The 10,500-nt window shown below is 39.4% G+C and overlaps 1 non-coding gene across 1 annotated transcript; it reads left to right on the top strand.

Moving 5' to 3' along the window:
* The first annotated feature begins 3,556 nt into the window (after positions 1-3,556).
* LOC112787561 (small nucleolar RNA R71) lies at positions 3,557-3,664 on the top strand. Its single transcript, XR_003194967.1, has one exon. It is a non-coding gene; the product is annotated as a small nucleolar RNA R71 (small nucleolar RNA).
* The last annotated feature ends 6,836 nt before the right edge of the window (positions 3,665-10,500 follow it).

Below are 10,500 nucleotides of genomic sequence, written 5' to 3'. Positions count from 1 at the left end.
GTCCACCTTAGTGTTGGCGGCTTGTTCTTCCTCTTGAAGATCTAATGGAGTGCTTGAGCTCCTCAATGTCTCTTCCTTGCCTTTGTTGCTCCTCTCTCATGGTTCTTTGGTCTTCTCTAATTTCATGGAGGAGGATAGAATGCTCTTGGTGCTCCACCCTTTTCTTAGTGATGGGCTTGTCCTCATCAATAAGGATGTCTTCCTCTATGTCAATTCCAGCCGAATTGCAAAGGTGACAAATGAGATGAGGGAAGGCTAACCTTGTAGAGTTCTTGGAATATAACCTCATGAACTTCTACTTCCTCTCTAATCATGATGCTATGGATCATGATAGCCCGGTCTATAGTAACTTCAGACCGGTTGCTAGTGGGAATGATTGAGCGTTGGATGAACTCCAACCATCCCCTAGCCATGGGCTTGAGGTCATGCCTTCTTAGTTGAACCGGCTTCCCTCTTGAATCTCTCTTCTATTAGGCGCCCTCTTCACAGATGTCCATGAGGACTTGGTCCAACCTTTGATCAAAGTTGACCCTTCTAGTGTAGGGTGTGCATCTCCTTGCATCATGGGCAAGTTGAATGCCAACCTTACATTCTCCGGACTAAATCTAAGTATTTTCCCCGAACCATTGTAAGCCAATTCTTTGGGTTCGGGTTCACACTTTGATCATGGTTCTTGGTGATCCATGCATTGGCATAGAACTCTTAAACCATTAAGATTCTGACTTGTTGAATGTGGTTGGTAAGAACTTCCCAACCTCTTCTTCGGATCTCATGTCGGATCTCTGGATACTCATTCTTTTTGAGCTTAAAAGGGACCTTGGGGATCACCTTCTTCTTGGCCACAACTTCATAGAAGTGGTCTTGATGCACCCTTGAGAGGAATCTCTCTATCTCTCATGACTCGGAGGTGGAAGCTTTTGCCTTCCCTTTCCTCTTTCTAGAGGTTTCTCTGGCCTTTGGTGCCATTAATGGTTATGGAAAAACAAAAAAGCTTTATCTTTTACCACACCAAACTTAGTAGGTTTGCTCGTCCTCGAGCAAAAGAAGAAAGAAGAGAGTAGAAGAAGAAGAAATAGAGGAGATGGAGGGGGCTTAGTGTTTCGGCCAAGGGGGAGAAGTAGTGTGTATATTGTGTGAAAATGAAGGAGTGAAGATGGGTTTATATAGGGGTGGAGAGAGGGTTAGGGTTCGGCCATTATGGGTGGGTTTGGTTGGGAAAGTGGTTTGAATTTGAATGGTGAGGTAGGTGGGGTTTTATGAAGGATAGATGTGAGTGGTGAAGAGAATAGTGGGATTTGATAGGTGAGGGATTTTTGGGGAAGAGGTATTGAGGTGATTGGTGAATGGGTGAAGAAGAGAGAGAGAGGTGGGGTAGGTTGGGATCCTGTGGGGTCCACAGATCCTGAGGTGTCAAGGATTTCTCATCCCTGCACCAAGTGGCGTGCAAAACGCCCCTTTCTGCCAATCCTGGCATTAAACGCCAGGCTGTTGCCCATTTCTGGCGTTTAACGCCAGCTTCTTGCCCATTCCTGGTATTAAACGCCAGTCTGGTGCCCATTTTTGGCGTTAAACGCCCAGAATGGTGCCAGACTGGGCGTTTAACGCCCATTCTGCTACCCTTACTGGCGTTTAAATGCCAGTAAGTTTCTCCTCCAGGGTGTTCTGTTTTTAATTCTATTTTTCAGTCTATTTTTGCTTTTTCAATTTTTTTTGTGACTTCACATGATCATCAACCTACAAAAAACATAAATTAACAAAAGAAAATAGAAATTTAACATAGATAAGTAAAAAAATTGGGTTGCCTCCCAACAAAAGCTTCTTTAATGTCAATAGCTTGACAGTGGGCTCTCATGGAGCCTCACAGATGTTCAGAGCAATGTTGAAACCTCCCAACACCAAACTTAGAGTTTGAATGTGGGGGTTCAACACCAAACTTAGAGTTTGGTTGTGGCCTCCCAACACCAAACTTAGAGTTTGACTGTGGGGGCTCTATTTGACTCTGTATTGAGAGAAGCTCTTCATGCTTCCTCTCCATGGTTACAGAGGGATATCCTTGAGCTTTAAACACAAGGGAGTCTTTATTCACTTGAATGATCAATTCTTCTCTGTCAACATCAATCACAGCTTTTGCTGTGGCTATGAAGGGTCTGCCAAAGATGATGGATTTATCCACACACTTCCCAGTCTCTAGGATTATGAAATCAGCAGGGATGTAGTGGTCTTCAACCTTTACCAAGACATCCTCTACAAGTCCATAAGCTTGTTTCTTTGAATTGTCTTCCATCTCCAGTGAGATTCTTGTAGCTTGTACCTCAATGATCCCTAGCTTCTCCATTACAGAGAGAGGCATGAGGTTTATGCTTGACCCTAGGTTACACAGAGCCTTCTCAAAGGTCATAGTGCCTATGGCACAAGGTATTGAGAACTTTCCAGGATCTTGTCTCTTCAGAGGTAATCTCTGCCTAGTCAAGTCATCCAGTTCTTTGATGAGCAATGGAGGTTCATCCTCCCAAGTCTCATTACCAAATAACTTGGCATTTAGCTTCATGATTGCTCCAAGGTACCTAGCAACTTGCTCTTTAGTAACATCTTCATCCTCTTCAGAGGAAGAATACTCATCAGAGCTCATGAATGGCAGAAGTAAATTCAATGGAATCTCTATGGTCTCTGTGTGAGCCTCAAATTCCCATGGTTCCTCATCAGGGAACTCCATGGAGGCCAGTGGACGTCCATTGAGGTCTTCCTCAGTGGAGATCACTGCCTCTTCCTCCTCTCCAGGTTCGGCCGTGTGGGTTGTGGTTATGGCCTTGCACTCTCTTTTTGGGTTTTCTTCTGTATTGCTTGGGAGAGTACTAGGAGGGACTTCAGTAATTTTCTTACTCAGCTAACCCACTTGTGCCTCCAAATTTTTAATGGAGGACCTTGTTTCAGTCATGAAACTTTGAGTGGTTTTGATTAGATCAGAGACAATGGTTGCTAAGTCAGAGTGGCTCTGCTTAGAATTCTCTGTCTGTTGCTGAGAAGATGATGGAAAAGGCTTGCTATTGCTAAACCTGTTTCTTCCACCATTATTGTTGTTGAAACCTTGTTAAGGTCTCTATTGATCCTTCCATGAGAGATTTGGATGATTTCTCCATGAAGGATTATAGGTGTTTTCATAGGGTTATCCTATGTAATTCACCTCTTCCATTGCTGGGTTCCCAGGATCATAAGCTTCTTCTTCAGAGGAAGCTTCCTTAGTACTGCCTGTTGTTGCTTACATTCCAGACAGACTCTGAGAAATCATATTGACTTGTTGGGTCAATATTTTATTCTGAGCCAATATGGCATTTAGAGTATCAATCTCAAGAACTCCTTTCTTCTGAGTTGTCCCATTATTCACAGGATTCCTTTCAGAAGTGTACCTGAATTGGTTATTTGCAACCATTTTAATGAGTTCCTGAGCTTCTGCAGGCGTCTTCTTCAGAGGAAGAGATCCTCCAGCAGAGCTATCCAATGACATCTTGGATAGTTCAGACAGACAATCATAGAAGATTCCTATGATACTCCATTCTGAAAGCATGTCAGAAGGGCACCTTCTGATCAATTGCTTGTATCTTTCCCAAGCTTCATAGAGGGATTCACCTTCCTTCTGTCTGAAGGTTTGGACTTCCACTCTAAGCTTACTCAATTTTTGAGGTGGAAAAAACTTTGCCAAGAAGGCATTGACTAGCTTTTCCCAAGAGTCCAGGCTTTCTTTAGGTTGTGAGTCCAACCATGTCCTAGCTCTGTCTCTTACAGCAAAAGGAAAGAGCATAAGTCTGTAGACTTCAGGGTCAACGCCATTGGTCTTGACAGTGTCACAGATTTGCAAGAATTCAGCTAAGAACTGATGAGAATCTTCCAATGGAAGTCCATGAAACTTGCAATTCTATTGCATTAGAGAAACTAATTGAGGCTTAAGCTCAAAGTTGTTTGCTCTAATGGCAGGGATTGAGATGCTTCTCCCATAGAAGTCGAGAGTAGGTGCAATAAAGTCACCAAGCACCTTCCTTGCATTGTTGGCATTGTTGTTTTCAGTTGCCATTGTTTCTTCTTCTTTGAAAAGCTCTGTTAGGCCCTCTAGAGAGAATTGTGCTTTAGCTTCTCTTAGCTTTCTCTTCAAGGTCCTTTCAGGTTCAGGGTCAGCTTCAACAAGAATGCCTTTGTCTTTGCTCCTGCTCATATGAAAGAGAAGAGAACAAGAAAGTATGGAATCCTCTATGTCACAGTATAGAGAATCCTTGTGGGATCCAAGCATACATCTTTACAACCAACAATTTTGGATCCCAATTTCTTGCTTGAGGTTGCTTGGGAGCTTAATGGACTTCGTTTGGGATCCCAGAGGATTCTTGAAGAACAAACATGGGTGGCAACTCAAGGATGAGTGGAAGCATAAGCCACCATAACACGAGCCTCACTCAAAAGTCCAACTTGAGGACTTAAAACCAAAGTGCTCGGTGGGAGACTAATAAACCCCGATTTCATGGTTTATCTTGTACTTATTTTAGGGGATTTTATCACCTTTTTTCCATATTTATTCAATGAAATAGCATGGTTTTGTAATTCTCCCTTGAATTGTGCTTAAGTGTAAAAACATGCTTTTCAGACCCGTAAATTGGTGATTTTAACTCACTTTAATTCCATTTGATGCCTTGATGTGTTTGATGAGTGATTTCAGGTTCATAAGGTAAGCATTGGATGGAAGAAATGAGGAGAAAAGCATACAAAGTGGAGAATGCATGAAGAAACAAGAATTGAGAATGCATCGATGGGTGTGCACTCGTGCAAGGCACGCGCGCGCAGAAGTGGCTTCGCATAGAGACATGACAAACGGATTTCTACTGATTTAGAATTTCACAAACAAATTCCCGTTGTAAGTATATCTTCTAAACCAACAGAGAATCCTTTCGTGCAAAAGTTTTGGTTGTCACAACTAACAAACCCCTAAATAAATTGATAACCGAAGTATTTAAACCTCGGGTCATCTTCTCAAGGAATTGCAGGGAGGTATGATTTATTATTGGTTATGTAAAAAGATATGTTTTTGGGTTTTTTAAAATAAGGAACAAGTAATTTAAATGACGAGAAAAATAAATTAATAATTATAAAAATTTCTTGGCAAGGTATAAGAAATTGGAGTCCTATCCTAGTTATCCTTATCAATTGTGATGAGAATTGGATTCTCCTCCCACTTTAATTAACCCTTGCTAAACAAAGGAAAGTCAAGTGGACAAATTAATTTGAACATCAGATCCCAGTCAACTCCTATGGAAAGACTAGAGCTGTTGGAGTACAAATTAATCAGCAAAGAATTTCAATTTCAATCAACAGCTGAGTTTGATAACTCAAGTGTTACTAATTACTTAACCAAAGCCAAAAGGGAAGAGAATCTACTCGAATAAAAATGCCTTCAGATGGGAAGCAACAGTAACATAAATAAAAGAAAGAAATCTTCAATCTGAAATACCTCAAATTATATTAAATAAAAGAAATCAAATCTAACATGGGAGTTCATAAATTAAATTGGAAAAATAAATAAAAGGAACATTGAACCTGTTATTGAAGAGATCATAGCTTAAACATAATAGAAATCCTAAATCCTAATCCTAAGAGAGAGGAGAGAACCTCTCTCTCTAAAACTACATCTAATCCTAAAATTGTGTATATTAAATCTTGATTCATGAATGAATGGATTCTCCTAATTTATAGCCTCTAATCTATGTTTTTTGGGCTAAAAACTGGGCTAGAAACAGCCCAGAAATCGCTGGGGGCGAAATCTGCCACGCTGATTTTCGTCACTGCAATGCGTCCGCATGGAGCACGCGTTCGCGTCCTTTAACTGTACGGCCACTATGGCAAATTATATATCAAATCGAAGCCCCGGACTTTAGCTTTCCAACACAATTAGAACTGCATCATTTGGACCTCTGTAGCTCAAGTTATGATCGATTTAGTATGAAGAGGTCAGGCTGGACAGCTTACCAATTTCTTCAACTTCTTGTATTCCTTCCACTTTTGCATGCTTCCTTTCCATCCTCTGAGTCATTCCTGCCCTGTAATCTCTGAAATCACTTAACACACATATTAAGGCATCGAATGGTAATAAGAGAGGATTAATATTAGCAAATATAAGGCCAAAGAAGCATGTTTTCAATCATAGCACAAAATCAGGAAGGAAAATGTAAAACCCTGCAAATAGTATGAATAAGTGGGTAAAGAGTTAATAAAAACCACTCAATTGAGCACAAGATAAACCATGAAATAGTGGGTAAAGAGTTAATAAAAACCACTTACACATTAGCATGTCCTCATGCTAAGCTCAAGAGAAGCTATAAAGGAGTGAAGGTAGAATGTATGAAATGCAACATATCTATATGAATGCAACTACATGCAAAATATTTCTACCTACTTGGTTAAAAGTAAATAAACTCTTCAAGACAAACATAAATCAGATTTCACTAATTCAAATTATACAATAAAAGACAAGTAAACTTGTAAGAAGATAGCTCATGAAAGCAGGGAACATAGAATCAAGCATTGAACCCTCACTGGTAGTGTATATGCACTCAAATCTCTCAAGTGTCTACGGTCAATCTCTCTACTCTTCTGTAATCATGCTTTCTAAAACTTTGTTCTTCATCTAACCAATCAACAATTATTTAATGCACCAATACAAACATCATGAGGTCTTTTCAAGGTTGTAATGGGGCTAAGGTAAGGGTGAGGATATATGTATGGCCAAGTGAGCTAAAATATGAATCTTTGACTAACCTAAGCTTTCACCTATACATATTCTATATACTTTTAAATTCATGCCTAGCTACCCAAAATTCCCACTTTTGCATCACATACTCATGTATCAACTTTTCTTTAATTTTATCACATATGCATTGGTTTTTCATTAACTTAACATTGGGGTAATTTTGTCCCCTTGTTTATTTACTTATTTGTTGATTTTTTGGATTTTTTTCTTTTTTTTTATCTTTTTTTATTATTATTTTTTTAAATCTGAAATATAAACATAACTTATCAATGCACATGGATTTTTAATTTTTCTATTCTCACATGAGTAGGTACCCAAATTCCTAATATTTTGTCAATGAAACACTATACACTTTCATCAACCCAAGTTCTCACAGTTTCCCCACACTTAGTTAACACACTATCTTTAAGCTAACCAAAGATTCAATTTGGGGTAATTAATTTATTTTTCTGCTTAAGGCTAGTGACGTGGTAAAATATAGAATAGAAAGGGGTTAAAAGGCTCAAGGTGGTAAACAAAGGTGATCGAAAGGTTAGGCTATTTGCGATAAGTGAGCTAATAACAAGTAATGGCCTCAATTATATGCATATATTTAAATACACTAAATATTGGACATATAGAATGGAACAAAGCAAAGATTGTAATCATAGAGAAGAAAACACACAAGAATAAAAATTTATGGTTAAATAATGTAACCATATAAATAAGCTCAAAATCTCACACGTTGTATGTTCTTAACTTTTTAAACTATGTTCCAAATACAACTTCAAACAAGTTTTAACAGAAAATTTTCCAATTTAAATTAGTGTAATACTATAAAAATTTCTTGAAAAAGAAAATATTACTTCAACCAAGTTGTAACTAAATGCGTAAAATCAAGAAAACATGTAATCAAATATGCAGATGCAACAATGAACTAATAAAGAAAATAAGATATTGGTGTTGAAAAGAAGGTAACTAACACACGAAAGTCGGTATCGACCTCCCCACACTTAAAGATTGCACCGTCCTCGGTGCATGCTAAGATGTGCAAGTGGAAGGGTTGCTTCAACTAATGCTTTTCTCTAAAGATCGTGCTGATGGACTTGTTTGTCTCCCCATTTAGAAGCTTTCCCTTTCTCTTTCTCCATGGCCAGCCTGAAAGTAGAGGAAAAAAAGAAAAGTAACCCAGAAAGAAAGATAAAAGAAACAAATAAAATATGGCTGGTTAATGCCAAATAATAAGGGTCACAATTACATGGTAGCTGCAACATGCAAGTGAGAAAACAATAGAAGTACATGGCAAATCAAAAGTGCAAAAATTGCAACAAAGGGGAAGAGACAGTAGATAATGAAAGACAATATAAATTCATGTCAATGCAAAAGGAATACATGTATCATAAAAGATTAGCATTGACAGATAATTAATATCATCCAACAGTGTGAAACAAGTCACTGAGCACCAAAATAATACCAAAAAAGATACAACAGTTGAAAAAGAAAATTTAACACCAATGGAAAAATAATAAATTTAGAAAAAAAATAAAAATAAAAATATGCACAAAATTAAAATGCAATGAATGAAAGTATGCAAATAAATTAAATGAAATAGAATGGAAGTGAAGAGGGATGAGAGGTTAAAAAGATGAAGAAGAAGAAAGTAAGAAAGGATGAAGAAAGTAGTATAAAGGAGAGAAGAAAAAAAATTAGGATTGGGGAAGAAAAGATAAGATATCTGGCGCTGACATAGTAAAACTGTGCGTCGCATGTGACGCGGACGTGTGGGTCACGCGGTCGCGTGGTGTGTGATTTTTGTCAAGTGATGCGAACGCGTGGGTCACGCGGTCGCGTGACTTGATTTGTGCGAATGGCATGAGGGCTGCCATGCATTCGCGTGACTCTATGTTTAAATCTCGTTTTGCCAAAATTTAGGGTGACGCGGTCGCGTGGTTGACGGGATCACATGAATGGCCATATTTTGAAAACGACGCGGTCGCATGGGAGGGCTGGTGCTTCTAGCATGGTTCCAGCCCCACTCCATCATAACTTGTTGCCATACACCCGTTTACGTCGATTTTATAAGGCCACACGTTGGCGTGGGTGACGCGGACGCGTGGGGAGGCTATATCGCAAACGACGCGAACGCGTCAACGACGTGATCGCGTGGTCATGTTTTTGCCTAAGGCACGCCTCCAGCCACGCTTTCGTGTGACTTTCTGTTCAAGTTTGTTTTCTTCCTAACGCACCTATGACGCGGACGCGTCAGCAACGCTTACGCGTCGCGTGCGTGTTTTTTTTTTTATATGCAAAATGCAAATGCAAATGCAAAATATATGCAGCTAAATACAGAGATTATGAATGAACACTAAGAAAAAATAAAATAAAATAAAAATAAGCAATCAACAAATTAAAATAAAACTAAAACTGAAAGAGAACGATCATACCATGGTGGGTTGTCTCCCACCTAGCACTTTTAGTTAAAGTCCTTAAGTTAGACATTTGTTGAGCTCTTTGTCATGGAGGCTTGTACTTGAATTCATCCTGAAACTGCCACCAATGCTTGGACTTCCAATAATCTTCATTATTCTCAAGTGAATTTGCCAAGCCTTGAGGGAGTTCTTCACAAGCCTTGAGCTCCCAAAGTGGATCCTCGTGTATTTCTGGATCCCAAATCTTGTTTCTACACCCGTCTTCAAGTTGATCATCATGGTTCCATCCAGATGGCAAGCACTCTGAATTCTCTACGGAGTACCAAACTCTTCTGTTAGATCTAACCAAATTATCACCAGTTGAGCCCTTACATCTTTCTCTTGAAGTATCAACCTTGATAAGCCTTGATTTGCAACTGGTGCACGAAATCACAATCACACTTTTGTAATTCCGCACAACTAACCAGCAAGTGCACTGGGTCGTCCAAGTAATACCTTACGTGAGTAAGGGTCGATCCCATGGAGATTGTCGGCTTGAAGCAAGCTATCGTTATCTTGTAACTCTTAGTCAGGATATCAATAATTCTCATATTTAATTGTAAAAAGTAGAAGAACATGAAATAAATACTTGTTATGCAGTAATGGAGAATATGTTGAGGTTTTGGAGATGCTTTGTCTTCTGAATCTCTGCTTTCCTATTGTCTTCTTCTTCATTCACGCAAGGCTCCTTCCATGGCAAGCTTTATGTTGGGCATCACCATTGTCAATGGCTACTTCCCGTCCTCTCAGTGAAAATGTTCCAAATGCGCTGTCACCGCACGGCTAAGCATCTATCGGTTATCAATCATGTCGGAATATGATCCATTGATCCTTTTGCGTCTGTCACTACGCCCAACACTCGCGAGTTTGAAGCTCGTCACATTCATCCCTTCCCAGATCCTACTCAGAATACCACAGACAAGGTTAAGACTTTCTGGATCTCAAGAATGACAGCCAATAATTCTAGCCTATACCACAAAGGTTCCAATCTTAGATTAGAAACCCAAGAGGTACACATTCAAGCTTGATAGCATGTAGAACGGAAGTGGTTGTCAGGCACGCGTTCATAGGTGGGAATGATGATGAGTGTCACGGATCATCACATTCTTCAGGTTGAAGTGCGAATGAATATGTTAGAATAGAGGCAAGCATGATAGAATGGAAAACAGTAGTAATTACATTAATTCATCGAAACACAGCAGAGCTCCTCACCCCCACCCATGGGGTTTAGAGACTCATGTCGTAGAGAATATAATATGAAATGTGTAA

Source organism: Arachis hypogaea, chromosome 20 (assembly GCF_003086295.3).
Source record: "Arachis hypogaea cultivar Tifrunner chromosome 20, arahy.Tifrunner.gnm2.J5K5, whole genome shotgun sequence".
Lineage (NCBI taxonomy): Eukaryota > Viridiplantae > Streptophyta > Magnoliopsida > Fabales > Fabaceae > Arachis > Arachis hypogaea.
The sequence above is the reverse complement of the archived record's forward strand: the minus strand, read 5'-3'. Positions and strand labels throughout refer to the sequence as shown.